At 45.8% G+C, this 21,602-nt stretch overlaps 1 pseudogene; it reads left to right on the forward strand.

Annotated features, from left to right (window-relative positions):
• Positions 1-3,551: 3,551 nt before the first annotated feature.
• Positions 3,552-5,092, forward strand: LOC123039403 (anthocyanin 3'-O-beta-glucosyltransferase-like; annotated as a pseudogene).
• Positions 5,093-21,602: the final 16,510 nt, after the last annotated feature.

The raw sequence follows: 21,602 nt of genomic DNA on the forward strand, positions 1-21,602 counted from the left end.
GGTGGCGCTGGCGAGTGGGACGGCGCCAAGTGGCGGGGAGAAGGTGGTCGGCGGCGGATCCGAGGAGAAGGGGCGGCGCTGGATCCGAGGAAGGGGGTCTCGGGGTAGGGGAAGAGCTAGGTTAGCCCATTTTTGGTAGGGGGGGTGTATATATATGGAAGGGGCTAGGGTTTGAGGGGTTAGGAGGGGGGTTTCGGAGCCGTTCGATCATAATCGGACGGTCCGGAGCGGAGGGGAAGTGTAGGAGGTCTAGACGGGCTGTGATGAGAGGCCTCGGGCTGAGAGGAGAGAAGAGAAGAGAGGCCCGGCAACAGTTTCCGAATACCGAAAACGTCTGACGCTAGACCGACTATATCGCGGTTATATATTTAACGGTTGGGCAGTCAAACGAACTCCGAATGCGACGAAATTTGGCAGGCGGCCTGTCTACACTATAATAAGACCGCTCGACAAGTTTCATCCCATTCCGAGAACATTTTTATGCCGCTTATAAAATATTATTTCGGACGTGCCGCGGGCGCGTGTGAGAGTGGTCGGGCTCAGAACGGACAACGGAGAGAACCGGCGGAACCCGAACGGATGCAAGTTTTGAAAAACATGCGGATGAAATGCAGATGATGACATGAGATGAGATGCATAACAAGAACGAAAGGCAAAACAATAGATAAAATCCAACCACGAAGGAAATATCATATCGCATCTCCGAAAAAGGCAAGAGTTGGAGTTACGAATATGGAAAGTTGTATCCGGGGCGTTACAGAGGACCACCGGCTCTGGCGGCGGAGCCGGAGCGACCGGCGCCGGCGCTGCATTGGCCTGGGGCGGCGGCATGGTGCGGAAAGGCGAGGGAGCTCGCAGTGCCGCCGTCAGATCTACTCCGGCTTCGGAGAGGCCGACAACCCACCTCTCTTGGATGGGATTGCTGACGGCGATGACCGGAGTAGGTGGGGCATGGCGAGACGGCGGCGTGGCCATCGGAGAAACCGAACGGGCGGTGAGGTGAGAGAGAGGGAGTGGGTGTGAACTGGCGAGGGAGGTGACGGGAGAGGGCATGGGGGGTATGAGCAATCGCATCGTCTCTCGCGTGTCCCATGGCGTGCAGGCGCTCGCCACGCGTGGCTCGAGCGAGCTTGGCTCGCAAAAAACGGCCGATTCGGCCGTTCCTCCAGAGTCAGGCCCATGCCTGCTTTGAGGTTCGTGCGGGCCAAGAATTAAATGCGACCCAGGCAACCAAACGGGCCAGATTCTTCCCGCGCGAGTCTAACCCGACCTAATGCGACCAACCAAACGTGTCCTAGATCTACGACTCGAATAGGAAAAAACAATTAGCCAATCGCTCTGTGTTCATCGGATAGCAAAGATGAGCTCGAAGAGCACCTCCAGCAGATCAAAGCGAGGGACGTATGTAGAGCAACAGTGGCGAATGGATAGAGAAAGAAGGAGAAGAAAAGCAAATCCAGGGGACGAGATAAAGACAATGAGAACACTCAAGCGAACGAACTAACAAAACCCATCATAGAGAGTCACACGTGGACACAATCCCAAATATAAAGAAAGATCAAACGATGAAAGCCGGGTAAAGGGAGAGACATAGCACAATACAAAGCCAAGGCGAGGCGAGCACATAGTTTTACTAAGCGGAGCGAGCGTTGTAGGCTGACCAACAAACACTCACCCCACCCTCCCCGCTAACCCAAGCCACTGGCACGGGGGCCAACAGTGGGAAGTCACCGTTGGACGACGGCTGGGTACACAAAGCATACAAACCATCTACCGGCTAGAAGGACGGAACCAACACGGATCCATGCGGACACTAGCCGGGTACAACCAACCAACCAGACGAAACGAACAATACTCCATGCGGACGCCAATTGGATAAAACCAGCTATGCAGAACGAACACGGTCCACCCAGACACTGGCCAAATAGGACCAGATGGATGGATAGGCAGGAACAAAGGTAACAGTCGGGCGCAGGCCAAAGAATGAACCTATCTTTATCTCACTAGCAAGACACTTGCTTCGCAATGTCTCCGAACGCGCTGGCCCGAAGAACCACTTGGGTGTTGGTGGTGGTTATAGCCGGGTGGGTCCCAGAAAGATGCACGAGCCGCCCGACACGATCACACATAGTCGGGCAGTCTCCACACACGAACAACCGCCACTACCCGGTGGCCCAAATATCATACAGCCACACACAAGAAAATGAAATGGCACACGCGGATCAAGGGCAACGGCCGGCAAATGGGGCGACCCTGGGTGTGCCATAGGGCCACACGCCATGGACCCCCGAGAACACCGGCTCGGTGCAGAGACCCGAGAAGATCAAACGGCCGGGAGGGCGCCAGGGAGCCAACGGCACAAGCCACGAGCGAAATGGGCGGCGCGGAGGGCACTCGGAAGTAGGGATGCCCCTAAGAGGCGGGTAGAAATAACCAAGGGAAATTGGTGAGAAAAGTCTATATTTCAACCCTGAACTAACCACGTAGTTTAATTTATGACCTATGTAAACTGTTTGTATTTTATTTGAATTATGTTTGAAAAAACATGGTAGGCCTGCTACGAGGCCGAAAAAATAGGTCTGTGCGTTGGGCGCAAGCTCGAGCCAAATGGGAAAAGAAAAATAAACGGACAACGAACAGGTGATCGGCCCAAACGGACAAAAAAGAATAAAGCGTGCCGCCATTTGGGCCGGCGCGTTGGAGTTGCTCTCATGGGTGCGACGAGTGTAGTTTGATGCTGAACGTAGTGGAGCACCACAGATACAGACGCGCACATGCAACGACAGGAGAAGATGCTCCGAATTTGTCTTTTTTGCCGAGAGCTGCTTAGATGTCAAATGATTTAAAAATTTGAGCGAACCTCGCGCATCAAAATATCTACCAAGCAAAAAAAAAGGAAGTTTTCTAGTATTTGTTTTGATTTCTTTTTCAGCGCAGGTGCAGATCAGCCTGGGCTCAGAAGTGGATTGGGTGAGTCCCCAACTACTGTAACACCGAATGGAGAACAACCCTGTAGCAACCGTGTAAAACACCTCATGTGTGTAGCATTGTTGGTAGTTTACCTGCAATAGTCCTACACACGGGCTAACAATGAGATTTTTACGGAATGCCTTAACACTAATTAACCTCTTATCCCTGATTTTCTGCGGGTGGGGCCCTTCGTCTTCCTAACCTCAATGAAATTCTGCCACATGTGCCAGCCCTTGAACCCTGTAAAAGTTTGTCCATGAGTGTAGCATCGCTCGTTTACCTGTACCATTGCAGATTCCGCCGATGGCTGTTTAAGTTTTAACGGGATCTGTCAAACAAAGTGAGACCACCTCTGGTCAAACCCTTGGATGGCAAAGGTATTATCAAAATCGTGAACGGCACTCCAAGTTACCCTAGAAACGATTTCTCCTTTCCTCGGTGCTTCCATTTGATAACGAGAGCCCAATTTTGAAGGACTTAATTTGCCGGCAACAAGAAAAGCTAAACTTTTACTGGGACTTTACAAATACTCCTCTACACGGTTCTCTTGTTAATTGCTCCAACTTGCGGTCTCTGTATATTCGTCCCTCGTTTGTTATCACTCTCCTCCTCCGGGCCGTAGTATTTTTTGTCGTCAGAGGATGCAGCTAGCCATGGCTGCCCAAGAAGAGCAGCAGCCGCCGCTGCACATCCTCTTCTTCCCGTTCCTAGCCCCCGGCCACCTCATTACAATAGCCGACATGGCCGCGCTCTTCGCCGCCCGTGGCGTCAGGTGCACCATCCTCACCACGCCCGTCAACGCAGCCATCATCCGCTCGGCCGTCGACCGTGCCAATGACGCTTTCGCTGGCCCGGCCATTGATATCTCCGTCGTGCCGTTTCCTGACGTCGGGCTCCCGCCGGGCGTCGAGAACGGCATGGCCCTTACATCCCAGGGAGACCGCGACAAGTTCGCTCAAGCGGTGCAGCTGCTCCGCGAGCCCTTCGAACACTTCTTGGCTCACAACCACCCCGATGCGGTCGTGACCGGCAGCTACTTCCACTGGTCCGTCACGCTGCCGCGGAGCACGGTGTCCCACGCCTCACCTTCCTCAGTAGCAGCATGTTCGCGCGGTCCTGCAGCGAGACCATGTTGCGCAACAACCCATTGGCGACTGCCCCCGACGATCCCGACGCGCTCGTTTCCCTGCCGGGGCTGCCGCACCGTGTCGAGCTGAGGCGGAGCCAAATGATGGACCCCGTGAAGCAGGCGGACCACTGGGCATTCTTCCAGAGCGTGAACGCCGCTGACCAGAGGAGCTTCGGCGAGGTTTTTAATAGCTTCCATGAGCTGGAGCCGGACTACGTCGAGCACTACCACACGACCCTTGGCCGGCGCGCGTGGCTCGTCGGGCCGGTAGCACTCGCCAGCCAGGACATCGCTAGGAGAGGCACCGACGCGCTCTCACCGGACTCGGACAACTGCCTTGGGTGGCTGAACACGAAGCCCGCCGGCTCGGTGGTGTACGTCTCCTTCGGCACGCTGATCAGGTTCTCGCCGGCGGAGCTGCACCAGCTCGCCCGCGGCCTCGAACTCTCAGGCATAAATTTCATGTGGGTGACCGGCGCCGCAGGCCCAGACCCTTCAGAGTGGATGCCTGAAGGCTTCGCCGAGCTGATGGCACGCGGCGACCGTGGGTTCATCATCCGAGGCTGGGCGCCACAGCTGCTCATCCTGAACCACCCTGCCGTTGGTGGGTTCGTGACGCACTGTGGTTGGAACTCGACACTTGAGGCCGTGAGCGCCGGTGTGCCGATGGTCACGTGGCCGCGGTATGCAGATCAGTTCAGCAACGAGAAGCTTATTGTGGAAGTGCTCAAGGTGGGCGTCAGCATCGGCGCCAAGGAGTACGCATCGTCCGTGGAGACTCACGAGGTGATCGGCGGTGAAGTAATCGCTGAATCCATCGGAAGATTGATGAGCAACAACGAGGAGGGCAGCGCCATAAGAAAGAAGGCCAAGGACCTCGGTGTGAACGCAAGGACCGCGGTGGAGAGTGGTGGGTCTTCGTACAATGATGTTGGTCAGTTGATGGACGAGTTGACGGCCCGCCGGAGTTCCATGAAGGTTGGAGAAATGTAAAAAGAAAAAGAAAAAAAAACTTGGGTTGGCATATCTAACGAACGTTCGCCACAAGAGATGGCATTTGTGAACGTCCATCTGGCAGTTTTAGTGCATTTGAAGTACCTGGGTGGCCTTTTTTAAACTGCCATGCCATTTCTTTAATTTCCAGTGTAGAAAAGCCATCGAAACTACACCCTAGGATCAAGATCGTGTGGCAGTTAGGGCGTTCGCTGACAGTTTTTCCCTAGCGAACGTTCGCCAGTTACTATTTCGAAAAGGTTTAACTAGCCCCTTTGATATGGCGAGCACTAGGCGCCAGTCGACCGACCAAAATTTCGGTCAGACGCCGTGCAGCCGTGCGATTGGAGGCCCCCGCATCATTGGATCTCCCCTGCTCCTTTCCTCCTCTCACAACTCACCCAGCACCCACCCCCCCCCCCCCTGCATCTCGCACACGACGCCGTCTGCTGCTAGCCTTGCGGGCTCCTGCGCGCTCGTCGTCCCCGTTCCCTTTGTCAGCCTGCTTGTGCTCGCCGTAGTCGTCGGATGGACTTGCAGCTAGCCGTGGTCCACCTCTGGTTGCAACGACCCCAGATGGGGTTCCAGCAGTGCTACGAGCCGCCGTCATATCGCGCCGTGCGCCCATCATAGCACCCCCGTGTGTTGACAAAAAGTAGCTCCTATCGTTGCCACTCGCCATTGTCAGCTCACCGTTCTCTCCTTGAAACTTTTTCAGAAGCGGGTTGAAGCTTTCTCGTTGTCCATTGCATCTTTTCTCTGATTTCTGTCGCCGGTCACCACGAAAAAGAATGTGGTTACAAATTATGTCACCGTAATAGCAAAAAATGACGGCGGTTGCAACAAAAAATGTGGACGCCGTCGTGGCATGTCCAGCATCAGCATCAAAGATGTAGAAAATGTCGACGGTGGTAGTAGCAACAATTTACTACAGCTGCAGCAAAAACCGTCTGGTCGTAGAACCAACGCAGCTAGCTCGCGCGCTATAGGTTGCAGCTCACTTTGCTGCAGGTTGTAGCAAATCGCAATGATGGTTGTAGCAACTTCACATGTATATGGAGCGGAGAGGAAGGGTCAACCTGGAGGACACCCTCATAGAAGCACCTGGGGGAGGTTGTAGCAAATTGCAATGATGGTTGTAGCAGTTTCAGAGAGGGAGGGCCAAGCTGGAGAACGCCCCTCATAGCAGCACATGGGGTAGGCATGGAGTTGTGCCCTCGATGGGGAAGAAAAGAAGGAAGAACGAGTGGAGGAGAGAGCTGCATAAGAAAGATAAGAGAAAAATACGCCGTACAGTGTGTGGGCCAGTGGTCGTTCGATCCAGCTAGATCGCGTGGCCCGCGCGCGACCGGCGGAAGACTCCATCGGTGCGCCAGGTGTAAAGTTTCCCCTTTGATATTGTATGGAGGCATCGTCATTAAGGATCAGAGGGAGTAGAACACTTCCTCTCTCGTAACATCACGATGACATGCACGGTCATACAAAACTCATTGGAGTTACATTTGTTGGGGAACGCAACATGCAATTTCAAAACAAAATCCTATGCTAACGCAAGATCTATCTAGGAGATGCATAACAACGAGAAGGGGAGAGTGTGTCTATGTACCCTCGTAGACCGAAAGCGGAAGCGTTTGACAACGCGGTTGATTTAGTCGAACTTCTTCTCGTTCCGATCGATCAAATACCGAACGTACGACACCTCTGAGTTCTGCACACGTTCAGCTCGATGACGTCCCTCGAACTCTTGATCCAGCAAAGTGTTGAGGAAGTAGATGAGTTCCGTCAACATGACGGCGTGGTGACGGTGATGGTGAAGTGATCTGCGCAGGGCTTCGCCTAAGCACTACGGAGATATGACCAAGGGTGTAATCTGTGGAGGGGGGCGCCGCACACGGCTAACAATTGTTGGTGTGTGTTCTAGGCGCCCCCTCCCCACGTATATATAGGTGGGAGGGGGAGGGGAGCAGCCTTGGGGCACCCCAAGTAGGAGGAATCCTACTTGGGGGCCTCGTCCAATTCCCTCCCCCCTTATCATATTTTCAGGAGGTGGAAGGAAGGAGGAGAGAGGATGGAAGGAAGGTGGAGGCCGAATCCCTCCCCTTCCTTCTCTCTTCTCCTCTTTCCTTCCTCTTCTGTTTCGGTCCATATGAGGGGCGCAACAGCCCCTACCGCCTGCTGCGTTTCCCCTCTTGGCCCATTAGGCCCATAGCTTTGCCGGGGAGGGGGGGGGGTGCCCGGAACCCCTTTTGGTGACCCGATATGTACCCGGTACCCTCCGGAACACTTTCGGTGTCCGAATACTATTGTCCTATATATCAATCTTTACCTCTCGACCATATCTAGACTCCTCTTCATGTCCGTGATCTCATCCGGGACTCTGAACAACATTCGGTCACTAAATCACATAACTCATATAATACAAAATCGTCATTGGACGTTAAGCGTGCGGACCCTACGAGTTCGAGAACTATGTAGACATGACTGAGACACCTCTCTGGTCAATAACCAATAGCAGAACCTAGATGCTCATATTAGCTCCTACGTATTCTATGAAGATCTTTATCGGTCGAACCATTATGACAACATACGTTATTCCCTTTGTCATCGGTATGTTACTTACCCGAGATTCGATTGTCGGTATCTTCATACCTAGTTCAATCTCGTTACCGGCAAGTCCCTTTACTCGTTCTGTAATGCATCATCCTGCAACAAACTCATTAGTCACTTTGCTTGCAAGGCTTCTTATGATGTGCATTACCGAGAGGGCATAGAGGTACCTCTCTGATACTCGGTGTGACAAATCCTAATCTCGATCTATGCCAACCCAACAAACACCTTCGGAGATACATGTAGAGCATCTTTATAATCACCCAGTTGCATTGTGACGTTTGATAGCACACAAGGCATTCCTCCGGTATTCGAGAGTTGCATAATCTCATAGTCGAAGGAATATGTATTTGACATGAAGAAAGCAATAGCAATAAAACTGAGCGATCATAATGCTAAGCTAACGAAAGGGTCTTGTCCATCACATCATTATCCTAATGATGTGATCTTGTTCATCAAATGACAACACATGTCTATCGTTAGGAAACTAAACCATCTTTGATTAACAAGCTAGTCTAGTAGAGGCTTACTAGGGACACAGTGTTTTGTCTATGTATCCACACATGTATCAAGTTTCCCGTTAATGCAATTCTAGCATGCATAATAAAAATTTATCATAATATAAGGAAATATAAAATAACAACTTTATTGTTGCCTCTAGGGCATATTTCCTTCAGTCTCCCACTCGCACTAGAGTCAATAATCTGGTTCACATTGCCATGTGATTTTGTTGGAAATATGCCCTAGAGGTAATAATAAAATGGTTATTATTGTATTTCGTTGTTCATGATAATTGTCTATTGTTAATGCTATAATTGTATTAACTGGAAACCGTAATACATGTGTGAATACATAGACCACAACATGTCCCTAGTGAGCCTCTAGTTGACTAGATCATTGATCAACAAATGGTTATGGTTTCCTGACCATGGACATAGGATGTCATTGATAACGGGATCACATCATTAGGAGAATGATGTGATGGACAAGACCCAATCCTAAGCATAGCACAAGATCGTATAGTTCGTTTGCTAAGAGCTTTTCTAATGTCAAGTATCATTTCCTTAGACCATGAGATTGTGCAACTCCCGGATACCGTAGGAATGCTTTAGGTATACCAAACGTCACAACATAACTGGGTGGCTATAAAGGTGTGATACGTCTCCGTCGTATCTATAATTTTTGATTGTTCCATGCCAATATTCTTCAACTTTCATATACTTTTGGCAACTTTTTATACTATTTTTGGGACTAACATATTGATCCAGTGCCCAGTGCCAGTTCCTGTTTGTTTTATGTTTTATGTTTCGCAGAAAACCAATATCAAACGGAGTCCAAACGGGATTAAAACGGACGGAGAATTATTTTGGAATATTTGGGATTTTCCGGAGGAAGAATCAACGTGAAACGGTGTCCGAGATGGCCACGAGACAGGGGGGCGCGCCCTGGACTCTCGTGAGCCACCCGTAAGGCGGTTGACGCTCTTTTTTTCCGCAAGAAATCTAATTTTACAAGAAAAATCTGGGTGGAAGATTCACCCCAATCGGAGTTACGGATCTCTAGATATAAAGGAAACGGTGAAGGGGTAGAAACAGGAACGCAGAAATAGAGAGATAGATCCAATCTGGAGGGGCTCTCGCCCCTCCCAGGCCATGGGAGCCAAGGACAAGAGGGGAAACCCTTCTCCCATCTAGGGAGGAGATCAAGGAAGAAGAAGAAGAAGGGGGATTCTCTCCCCCTTGCTTCCGGTGGCGCCGGAGCGCTGCCGGGGGACATCATCATCACTGCGATCTTCACCAACACCTCCATCATCTTCACCAACATCTCCATCACCTTCCCCCTTCTATATCCAGCGGTCCACTCTCCCGCAACCCGCTGTACCCTCTACTTGAACATGGTGCTTTATGCTTCATATTATTTTCCAATGATGTGTTGCCATCCTATGATGTCTGAGTAGATTTTCGTTGTCCTACCAGTGATTGATGAATTGCTATGATTGGTTTGATTGCATGTTTTATTATTGGTGCTTTCCTATGGTGCGCTCCGTGTCGCACAAGCGTGAGGGATTCCCACTGTAGGGTGTTGCAATGCGTTCATGATTCGCTGATAGTGGGTTGCGTGAGTGACTGAAACACAAACCCGAGTAAGTATATTGTTGCGTATGGGATAAAGGAGACTTGATACTTTAATGCTATGGTTGGGTTTTACCTTAATGATCTTTAGTAGTTGCGGATGCTTGCTAGAGTTCCAATCATAAGTGCATATGATCCAAGAAGAGAAAGTTTGTTAGCTTATGCCTCTCCCTCAAATAGAATTGTAATAGTGATTACCGGTCTAGTAACATAGTCAATTGCTTAGGGACAATTCCACAACTCCTACCACCACTTTTCCACACTCGTTATATTTACTTTATTTGCATCTTTATCTGAACAGCCCCTAGCTTTTATTTACGTGCTCTTTATTATCTTGCAAACCTATCCTCTCACACCTACAAAGTACTTCTAGTTTCATACTTGTTCTAGGTAAGCGAACGTCAAGCGTGCGTAGAGTTGTATCGGTGGTCGATAGAACTTGAGGGAATATTTATTCTACCTTTAGCTCCTCGTTGGGTTCGACACTCTTACTTATCAAAAACTATTATGATCCCCTACACTTGTGGGTTATCAAGACCTTTTTTTGGCGCCGTTGCCGGGGAGTCATAGCGTGTGGTGAATATTCTCGTGTGTGCTTGTTTGCTTTATCACTAAGTAATTTTTATTTGTTGTTCTTAGTTGTTTTCTATCTTTAGTTATGGGTAGGAAACGCAAAATACCAAAAAAATTAGGTGTACCTACTGCACCAATGGTTGAAGAACCACTCAAAATTTATCACACTACTGAAGCTTTTTACTTGGATCATCTTCGATCCCTTTGTGCTCATGCTGAAACCCTAACTAGCTTAGTTGAGGGCAAATCTTTAGATGAGCATGCTTGTTATGTGCGACACCATATATCTGAAAAAGGGAAACTATTATGGGATCAAATTCAAAGTTTGCAATGCTATGCTTGGACTTTATGTGAATTATATGATGTTACTTGTTGTTCTGAAAACCCTAAGAAACACTTTCCCTACTAATGCTTGTTTAGTGATAATGGAATCGTATCTTCATATGCTAAGGGTGTTTATAATTACTATGATGTTCAACAAATTGAAGAATTTGTTGCTTTTAAGGGTGCTTATGAAATTGCTTCTTTGATTGAAAAGTATGATGCTACTCTCTACAAATCTGAAATTTTGCCATACTTGAATATTGCTATGATAATTATGCTTCTAATGCCTATGTTAAACTATATATTGAGGCCTACCCCGCTGTCCAAGAAGAGACTAATATTTTGCAGGAAGCTATGGAAGAAGAAATTGATGAAACTGTGAGCTCATTGGATGAAAAAGATGATGAGGAGAGCGAAGAACAAAAGGAGGAAGAGCGGATTAGCTACCCGTGCCCACCTTCTAATGAGAGTAACTCTTCAACTCATACATTGTTTAATTCCCCTTCGTGCTTACCGAAGGATGATTGCTATGATGATTGTTATGATCCCGTTGATTCTCTTGAAATATCCCTTTTTGATGATGCTTGCTATGCTTGTGGCCAAGATGCCAATATGAATTATGCTTATGGAGATGAACTTGCTATAGTTCCTTATGTTAAACATGAAATTGTTGCTATTGCACCCACGCATGATAGTCCTATTATCTTTTTGAATTCTCCAACTACACTATATCGGAGAAGTTTGTGCTTATTAAGGATTATATTGATGGGTTACCTTTTACCATTGCACATGATGATTTTGATAGATATAATATGCATGTGCTTGCTGCTCCTACTTGCAGTTATTATGAGAGAGGAACTATATCTCCCCCTCTCCATGTTTCCAATATGATAAAATTGCAAGAAACTGTTTATACTATGCATTGGCCTTTACTTGGTGTGCATGAATTGTTCTTTATGACATGCCGATGCATAGGAAGAGAGTTAGACTTCGTTGCTGCATGATATATGTTACTTTGTGCTCACTACTAAATTACAAATCATTGTTAATTAAAATTGGCTTTGATATACCTTGGGATCCGGGTGGATTCATTACTTGAGCACTAAATGCCTAGCTTAATGGCTTTAAAGAAAGCGCTGCCAGGGAGACAACCCAGAAGTTTTAGAGAGTCATTTATTTCTGTTGAGTGCTTTTATATATTTTAAAAACAAAAAATAAATAAAGAGGGTAACCAAAAAACTTTTCAAAAAGGAAAGTGAAAGTGAGAGAGACAAGCATTGTTGAAGTGGGAGAGCTCCTTGAACTTTGTTCATGCTCACGGAAACTTTGTGAATCTTGATTACAGAAACTTTTCAATAAAAATAATTATCCCCTTTTACAATTCCATTGTATTATAAAAATAATGTGCCAAGGTTTGCCTTTAGGATGTTTACAATGCTTGTTGGTTTGTACGGTACAAGACAGAAACTTTGTCTGTGGTGTACGATTTTACATTTTTAACTGGAACGTCAATTGGTTCTGATTCCTTTTGCACTGTCTTTCTATACAACTTTTTTATTTTTCCTAATTTTGGTAGAATTTCTGGGGTACCAGAAGTATGGTGAATGTTCATATTTCTACAGACTGTTCTGTACTTGACAGATTCTGTTTTTGATGCATAGTTTGCTTGTTTTGATGAATCTATCAATTTATATCAGTGGATTAAGCCATGAAAAAGTTATATTACAGTAGACACAATGCAAAAACAAAATATTAATTGGTTTGCTACAGTACTTAGAGTGGTGATTTGCTTTATTATACTAACGGATCTTACCGAGTTTTCTGTTGAAGTTTTGTGTGGATGAAGTGTCTAATCGAGGATGTCTCGATATGAGGAAAAGGAAGCTTGGGGATGACTGAGACACCCCAAGTAAATATTCAAGGAGACTCAAGTGTCTAAGCTTGGGGATTCCCTGGAAGGCATCCCCTCTTTCTTCAACAAGTATCGGTATGTTTTCGTATTCGTTTCGTTTATGCATTATGTGCAAGTCTTGGAGCGTCTTTTGCATTTAGTTTTCATTTTTCTTTTATGCACCATGCTGGTATGAGATAGTTCTTGGTTGATTTATAGAATGCTCATTGCACTTCACTTAAATATTTTGAGTATGGCTTTATAGAATGCTTCATGTGCTTCACTTATATCATTTGAAGTTGGATTGCCTGTTTCTCTTTACATAGAAAACCGCCATTTGTAGAATGCTCTTTTGCTTCACTTACATTTGTTAGAGTGTGGGAATCTCTTTTCTAGAAAGAATTAAACTCTCTTGCTTCACTTATATCTTTTTAGAGAGATGACATGAATTGGTCATTCACATGGTTAGTCATAAAATCCTACATAAACTTGTAGATCGCTGAATATGATATGTTTGATTCCTGCAATAGTTTTGCGATATAAAGGTGGTGATATTAGAGTCATGCTAGTGGGTGGTTGTGGATTGTAGAGATACTTGTGTTGTGGTTTGCAAGTCCCGTAGCATGCACGTATGGTAACCGTTGTGTGACAAATTTGAAGCATGGGGTGTTTCTTTGATTGTCTTCCTTATGAGTGGCAGTCGGGGATGAGCGATGGTATTTTCCTACCAATCTATCCCCCTAGGGGCATGCATAGTAGTACTTTGCTTCAAGGGCTAATAAACTTTTGCAATAAGTATATGAGTTCTTTATGACTAATGTGAGTCCATGGATTATACGCACTTTTACCTTTCCATCATTGCTAGCCTCTTCGGTACCGTGCATTGCCCTTTCTCACCTCGAGAGTTGGTGTAAACTTTGCCGGTGCATCCAAACCCCGTGATATGATACGCTCTATCACACATAAGCCTCATTATATCTTCCTCAAAACAGCCACCATACCTACCTATCATGGCATTTCCATAGCCATTCTGAGATATATTGCCATGCAACTTCCATCATCGTCATATACATGACTTGAGCATTTATTTTCATATTGCTTTGCATAATCGTAAGATAGCTAGCATGATGTTTTCATGGTTGATGTCATTGCTACGCTAGATCATTGCACATCCCGGTACACCACCGGAAGCATTCATATAGAGTCATATCTTTGTTCTAGTATCGAGTTGTAATATTGAGTTGTAAGTAAATAAAAGTGTGATGATCATCATTATAGAGCATTGCCCCATAAAAAAAGAAAAAGAAAGAAAAAAAGGGGAAAGGCCAAAGAAGCCTAAATAAAAAAGGGGGTCAAAGAATCCCACCAAAAAAGAAAAAAAGAAAAAAAAGAAAAAGAAAAGGGGCAATGTTACTATCCTTTTACCACACTTGTGCTTGAGAGTAGCACCATGTTCTTCATATAGAAAGTCTCTTATGTTGTCACTTTCATATACTAGTGGAAATTTTTCATTATAGAACTTGGCTTGTATATTCCAACGATGGGCTTCCTCAAATGCCCTAGGTCTTCATTAGCAAGCAAGTTGGATGCACACCCACTTAGTTTTCAGTTTGAGCTTTCACACACTTGCAACTCTTAGTGCATCCGTTGCATGGCAATCCCTAATCCTCGCATTGACATCAATTGATGGGCATCTCCATAGCCCGTTGATTAGCCGCGTCGATGTGAGACTTTATCCTTTTTTGTCTTCTCCACATAACCTCCATCATTATATTCTATTCCACCTATAGTGCTATATCCATGGCTTGCGCTCATGTATTGCGTGAGGGTTGAAAAAGCTGAAGAGCGTCAAAAAGTATGAACCAATTGCTCGGCTCGTCATTGGGGTTGTGCATGATGGGAGCATTTTTGTGTGACGAAGATGAAGCATGGCCAAACTGTATGATTTTGTAGGGATAAGCTTGCTTTGGCCTTGTTGTTTTGAAAAGACATGATTGCTTTATTGGTACGCTCGAAGTATTATCGTTTTTTATGTCAAATGATAGACTATTTCTTTGAATCACTCATGTCTTAATATTCATGCCATGATTATACATATGATCAATATTATGCTAGGTAGCATTCCACATCAAAAATTATCTTTTTTATCATTTACCTACTCGAGGACGAGCATGAATTAAGCTTGGGGATGCTGATACGTCTCCATCGTATCTATAATTTTTGATTGTTCCATGCCAATATTCTTCAACTTTCATATACTTTTGGCAACTTTTTATACTATTTTTGGGACTAACATATTGATCCAGTGCCTAGTGCCAGTTCCCGTTTGTTGCATGTTTTATGTTTTGCAGAAAACCAATATCAAACAGAGTCCAAACGGGATAAAAACAGACGGAGAATTATTTTGGAATATTTGGGATTTTCCGGAGGGAGAATCAATGCGTAACGGTGTCCGAGGTGGCCACGAGACAGGGGGGCGCGCCCTCCTCCCCTGGGCGCGCCCTATACTCTGGGCCACCTGTAAGGCGGTTGACGCTCTTCTTTTGCCGCAAGAAAGCTAATTTTACAAGAAAAATCTGGGCGAAAGATTCACCCCAATCGGAGTTACGGATCTCCAGATATAAAGGAAACGGTGAAGGGGCAGAAACAGGAACGCAGAAACAGAGAGATAGATCCAATCTCGGAGGGGATCTCGCCCCTCCCAAGCCATGGGAGACAAGGACCAAAGGGGAAACCCTTCTCCCATCTAGGGAGGAGGTCAAGGAAGAAGAAAAAGAAGAAGGGGGCCTCTCTCCCCCTTGCTTCTGGTGGCGCCGGAGCGCTGCCCGGGGCCATCATCATCACGGCGATCTTCACCAACACCTCCATCATCTTCACCAACATCTCCATCACCTTCCCCCTTCTATATCCAGCGGTCCACTCTCCCGCAACCCGCTGTACCCTCTACTTGAACATGGTGCTTTATGCTTCATATTATTTTCCAATGATGTGTTGCCATCCTATGATGTCTGAGTAGATTTTCGTTGTCCTACCGGTGATTGATGAATTGCTATGATTGGTTTGAGTTGCATGTTTTATTGTTGGTGCTGTCCTATGGTGCCCTCCGTGTCGCGCAAGCGTGAGGGATTCCCGCTGTAGGGTGTTGCAATGCGTTCATGATTCACTGATAGTGGGTTGCGTGAGTGACTGAAACACAAACCCGAGTAAGTATATTGTTGCGTATGGGATAAAGGGGACTTGGTACTTTAATGCTATGGTTGGGTTTTACCTTAATGATCTTTAGTAGTTGCGGATGCTTGCTAGAGTTCCAATCATAAGTGCATATGATCCAAGAAGAGAAAGTTTGTTAGCTTATGCCTCTCCCTCAAATAGAATTGTAATAGTGATTACCAGTCTAGTAACATAGTCAATTGCTTAGGGACAATTCCACAACTCCTACCACCACTTTTCCACACTCGTTATATTTACTTTATTTGCATCTTTATCTGAACAACCCCTAGCTTTTATTTACTGCTCTTTATTATCTTGCAAACCTATCCTCTCATACCTACAAAGTACTTCTAGTTTCATACTTGTTCTAGGTAAGCGAACGTCAAGCGTGCGTAGAGTTGTATCGGTGGTCGATAGAACTTGAGGGGATATTTATTGTACCTTTAGCTCCTCGTCGGGTTCGACACTCTTACTTATTGAAAACTGTTGCGATCCCCTGCACTTGTGGGTTATCAAGAAGGTGCACGACAGGTATCTCCGAAAGTGTCTGTTGGGTTGGCACGAATCGAGACTGGGATTTGTCACTCCGTATGACGGAGAGGTATCTCTGGGCCGACTCCGTAATTCATCATGATAATGAGCTCAATGTGACTAAGTAGTTAGTCACGGGATCATGCATTACGGAACGAGTAAAGTGAGTTGCCGATAAAGAGATTGAACGAGGTATTGGGATACCGACGATCGAATCTCGGGCAAGTAACGTACTGATTGACAAAGGGAATTGTATACGGGATTGCTTGAATCCTCGACATTGTGGTTCATCCGATGAGATCATCGTGGAACATGTGGGAGCCAACATGGGTATCCAGATCCCGCTGTTGGTTATTGGCGGGAGAGATGTCTCGGTCATGTCTGCATGGTTCCCGAACCTGTAGGGTCTACACACTTAAGGTTCGGTGACGCTAGAGTTGTTATGGGAAATAGTATGTGGTTACCGAAGGTTGTTCCAAGTCCCGGATGAGATCCCAGACGTGATGAGGAGCTCCGGAATGGTCTGGAGGTGAAGATCAGTATATTGGACGAAGGGTATTGGAGTCCAGAATTGTTCCGGGGGTACCAGGTGATGACCAGCATGTCCGAAAGGGGTTTCGGAGGCCCCGACAAGTGTTGGGGGAACTTATGGGCCAAGGGGAGGGGGCACATCAGCCCACTAAGGGGCTGAGATCCCCTCCCACCCCATCTCACATAACCTGGAGAGGTAGGGGCGCCACCCCTAGGGCAGCCTCCCCTCCCGGCTTGGGGGGCAAGTTTCCTAGGGGGTGGGGGCGCCCAAACCCATCTAGGGTTTCCCCTGGCCGCCGTCCCCTCCTCTAGATCCATCTAGAGGGGCCGGCCCCCTCTCCCCTTCCCCCTATATATAGTGAGGGGGTGGGAGGGCAGCCACACCCTTCCCCTGGCGCAGGCCCTCCCTCCTCCAACACTTCCTCCTCCTCCGTAGTGCTTAGCGAAGCTCTGCCGGAGAACCACGAGCTCCATCACCACCACGCCGTCATGCTGTCGGAGTTCTCCCTCAACTTCTCCTCTCCCCTTGCTGGATCAAGAAGGAGGAGACGTCCCCGGGCTGTACGTGTGTTGAACATGGAGGCGCCTTCCTTTCGGCGCTAGATCGGATCTTCCGCGATTTGAATCGCCGCGAGTACGACTCCATCATCCGCGTTCTTGTAATGCTTCCGCTTAGCAATCTTCAAAGGTATGAATATGCTCATCCTCTCCCTCTCTTGTTGCTAGAATCTCCATAGATTGATCTTGGTGATGCGTAGAAAAATTTGAATTTCTGCTACGTTCCCCAACAATGGTATCAGAGCCAGGTTTATGAGTAGTTTCTATGCACGAGTAGAACACAAGTTGTTGTGGGAGTCGATTTTGTCAATTTACTTGCCACTACTAGTCTTATCTTGATTCGGCGGTATCGTGGGATGAAGCGGCCCGGACCGACCTTACATGTACGCTTACGTGAGACAGGTTCCACCAACTGACATGCACTAGTTGCATAAGGTGGCTAGCGGGTGTCTGTCTCTCCCACTTTAGTCGTATTGGATTCGATGAAAATGGTCCTTATGAAGGGTAAATAGCAATTGGCATATCACGTTATGGTTTTGGCGTAGGTAAGAAATGTTCTTGCTAGAAACCTATAGCAGCCACGTAAAAACTTGCAACAACAATTAGAGGACATCTAACTTGTTTTTGCAGCATATGCCGTGTGATGTGATATGGCCAAAAGGATGTGATGAATGATATATATGTGATGTATGAGATTGATCATGTTCTTGTAATAGGAATCACGACTTGCATGTCGATGAGTATGACAACCGACAGGAGCCATAGGAGTTGTCTTAATTTTATGACCTGCGTGTCATTGAATAACGCCATGTAATTACTTTACTTTATTGCTAAACCGTTAGCCATAGTAGTAGAAGTAATAGTTGGCGAGACAACTTCATGGAGACACGATGATGGAGATCATGATGATGGAGATCATGGTGTCATGCCGGTGACGATGATGATCATGGCGCCCCGAAGATGGAGATCAAAAGGAGCAAAATGATATTGGCCATATCATGTCACTATTTGATTGCATGAGATGTTTATCATGTTTTTGCATCCTATTTGCTTAGAACGACGGTTGCATAAATAAGATGACCCCTCATAAAATTTCAAGAAAGTGTTCCCCCTAACTGTGCACCATTGCGAAGGTTCGTTGTTTCGAAGCACCACATGATGATCGGGTGTGATAGATTCTAACGTTCGCATACAATGGGTGTAAGCCAGATTTACACATGCAAAACACTTAGGTTGACTTGACGAGCCTAGCATGTATAGATATGGCCTCGGAACACAAGAGACCGAAAGGTCGAACATGAGACATATAGCAGATGCCGTCAACATGAAGATATTCACCGATGATGACTAGTCTGTCTCACGTGATGATCAGACACAGCCTAGTTGACTGAGATCATGTATCACTTAGATGACTAGAGGGATGTCTATCTAAGTGGGAGTTCATTAAATAATCAGATGAACTTAATTATCATGAACATAGTCAAAAGATATTTGCAAATTATGTCGTAGCCTACGCTTTAGTTCTACTGTTTTAAGATATGTTCCTAGAGAAAATTTAGTTGAAAGTTGACAGTAGCAATTATGCGGACTGAGTCCGTATACTGAGGATTGTCCTCATTGCTGCACAGAAGGCTTATGTCCTTAATGCACTGCTCGGTGTGCTGAACCTCGAGCGTCATTTGTGGATGTTGCGAACATCTAACATACACGTTTTGATGACTACATGATAGTTCAGTGCGTAATGTTAAACGGTTTAGAATTGAGGCACCGAAGACATTTTGAAACGTTGCAGAACACATGAGATGTTCCAAGAGCTAAAATTAGGATTACAGGCTCGTGCCCACGTCAAGAGGTATGAGACCTCCGACAAGTTTCTTAACCTGCAAAATAGGGATAAAAGCTCAATCATTGAGCATGTGCTCAGATTGTCTGAGTACTACAATCACTTGAATTGAGTGGGAGTTAATCTTCCAGATGAGATAGTGATGTTTCTCCATAGTCACTGCCACCAAGCTATTAGAGCTTCGTGATGAACTATAACATATCAGGGATGGACATGATGATCCTTGAGCAATTTGCGATGTTTGACACCACGAAAGTAGAAATAGAGTAGGAGCATCAATTGTTGATGGTTAGTAAAACCACTAGTTTCAAGAAGGGCAAGGGCAAGAAGGGATACTTCATGAAACGGCAAATCAGTTGCTGCTCTAGTGAAGAAACCCAGGGTTGAACCCAAACCCGAGACTAAGTGCTTCTGTAATGAAGGAATAGTCACTGAAGCAGAACTACCCTAGATACTTGGTAGATGACAAGGCTGGCAAGGTTGACAGAAGTATATTGGATATACATTGTATTAAATGTGTACTTTACTAGTACTCCTAGTAGCACCAGGGTATTAAGATACCGGTTCGGTTGCTAAGTGTTAGTAACTCGAAATAAAAGAGCTACGGAATAAACGGAGACTAGCTAAAGGTGAGATGATGATGTGTGTTGGAAGTGTTTCCAAGGTTGATGTGATCAAGCATCGCGTGATCCCTCTACCATCGAGATTGGTGTTAAACCTAAATAATTGTTATTTGGTGTTTGCGTTGAGCATAGACATGATTGGATTATGTTTATCACAATACGGTTATTCATTTAAGGAGAATAATGGTTACTCTGTTTATTTGAATAATACCTTCAACGGTCTTGCACCTAAAATGAATGGTTTATTGAATCTCGATCGTAGTGATACACATGTTCATACCAAAAGATATAAGATAGTAATGATAGTACCACATACTTGTGGCACTGCCATTTGAGTCATACTGGTATAAAACACATGAAGAAGCTCCATGTTGATGGATCTTTGGACTCACTCGTTTTGAAAAGATTGAGACATGCGAACCATGTCTATTGGTATATATGCATGAAGAAACTCCATACAGATGGATCGTTTGGACTCACTTGATTTTGAATCACTTGAGACATGCAAACCATACCACATGGGCAAGATGACTGAAAGGCCTCGTTTTTCAGTGAGATGAAACAAGAGAGCAACTTGTTGGAAGTAATACGTTTGATGTGTGAAATCCAATGAGTGTTGAGGCACGCAGTGAATATCGGTATGCTCTTACTTCACAGATGATTTGGTTAGATTCTGAGTATATTTACTTGATGAAACATGAGTCTGAATTATTGAAAGGTTCAAGCAATTTTAGAGTGAAGTTGAATATCATCATGGCAAGAGGATAATGTCTATGATACGATCATAGAGATGAATATCTGAGTTACGAGTTTTGTACACAATTAAGACCTTGTGGAAATTATTTCATAACTAATACCGCCTGGAACACCATAGTGTGATGGTGTGTCCGAACATCATAAATGCACCCTATTGGATATGGTGCATACCATGATGTCTCTTATCGAATTACCACTATCATTTATGGGTTAGGCATTCGAGACAACCGCATTCACTTTAAATAGGGCACCACATAATTCCGTTGAGATGACACCGTATGAACTATGGTTTAGAGGAACCTAAGCTGTCATTTCTTAAAAATTTTGGGGCTGTGATGCTTATGTGAAAAGTTTTTCCTGATGAGCTCGAACCCAAAGAGGATAAAATGCATCTTCATAGGACACCCAAAAATAGTTGTGTATACCTCCTAATTCAGATCCGGAAGCAAAAGTGATTTTTTCCAGAAACATGTCCTTTCTTGAGGAAAAGTTTCTCTTCAAAGAATTGAGTAGGAGGATGGTGCAGACTTGATGAGGTTATTGAACCATCACTTCAACTAGTGTGTAGCAGGGCACGTGAAGTTGTTCCTATGGCGCCTACACCAATTGAAGTGGAAGCTGATGATAGTGATCATGAAACTTCATATCAAGTCACTACCAAACCTCATAGGTCGACAAGGATGCGTACTACTTCAGAGTGGTATGTAATCCTGTCTTTGAGGTCATGTTGCTAGACAACAATGAACCTACGAGCTATGGAGAAGCGATGGTGGGCCTGGATTCTGACGAATGGCTCGAGGCCATAAAATCCGAGAGAGGATCCATGCATGAAAACAAAGTATAGACTTTGGAAGAACTACTTGATGGTCGTAAGGCTGTTGGGTACAGATGGATTTTAAAAGGAAGACGGACAATGATGGTAAGTATCACC

This window comes from Triticum aestivum, chromosome 2B (assembly GCF_018294505.1).
Source record: "Triticum aestivum cultivar Chinese Spring chromosome 2B, IWGSC CS RefSeq v2.1, whole genome shotgun sequence".
NCBI lineage: Eukaryota > Viridiplantae > Streptophyta > Magnoliopsida > Poales > Poaceae > Triticum > Triticum aestivum.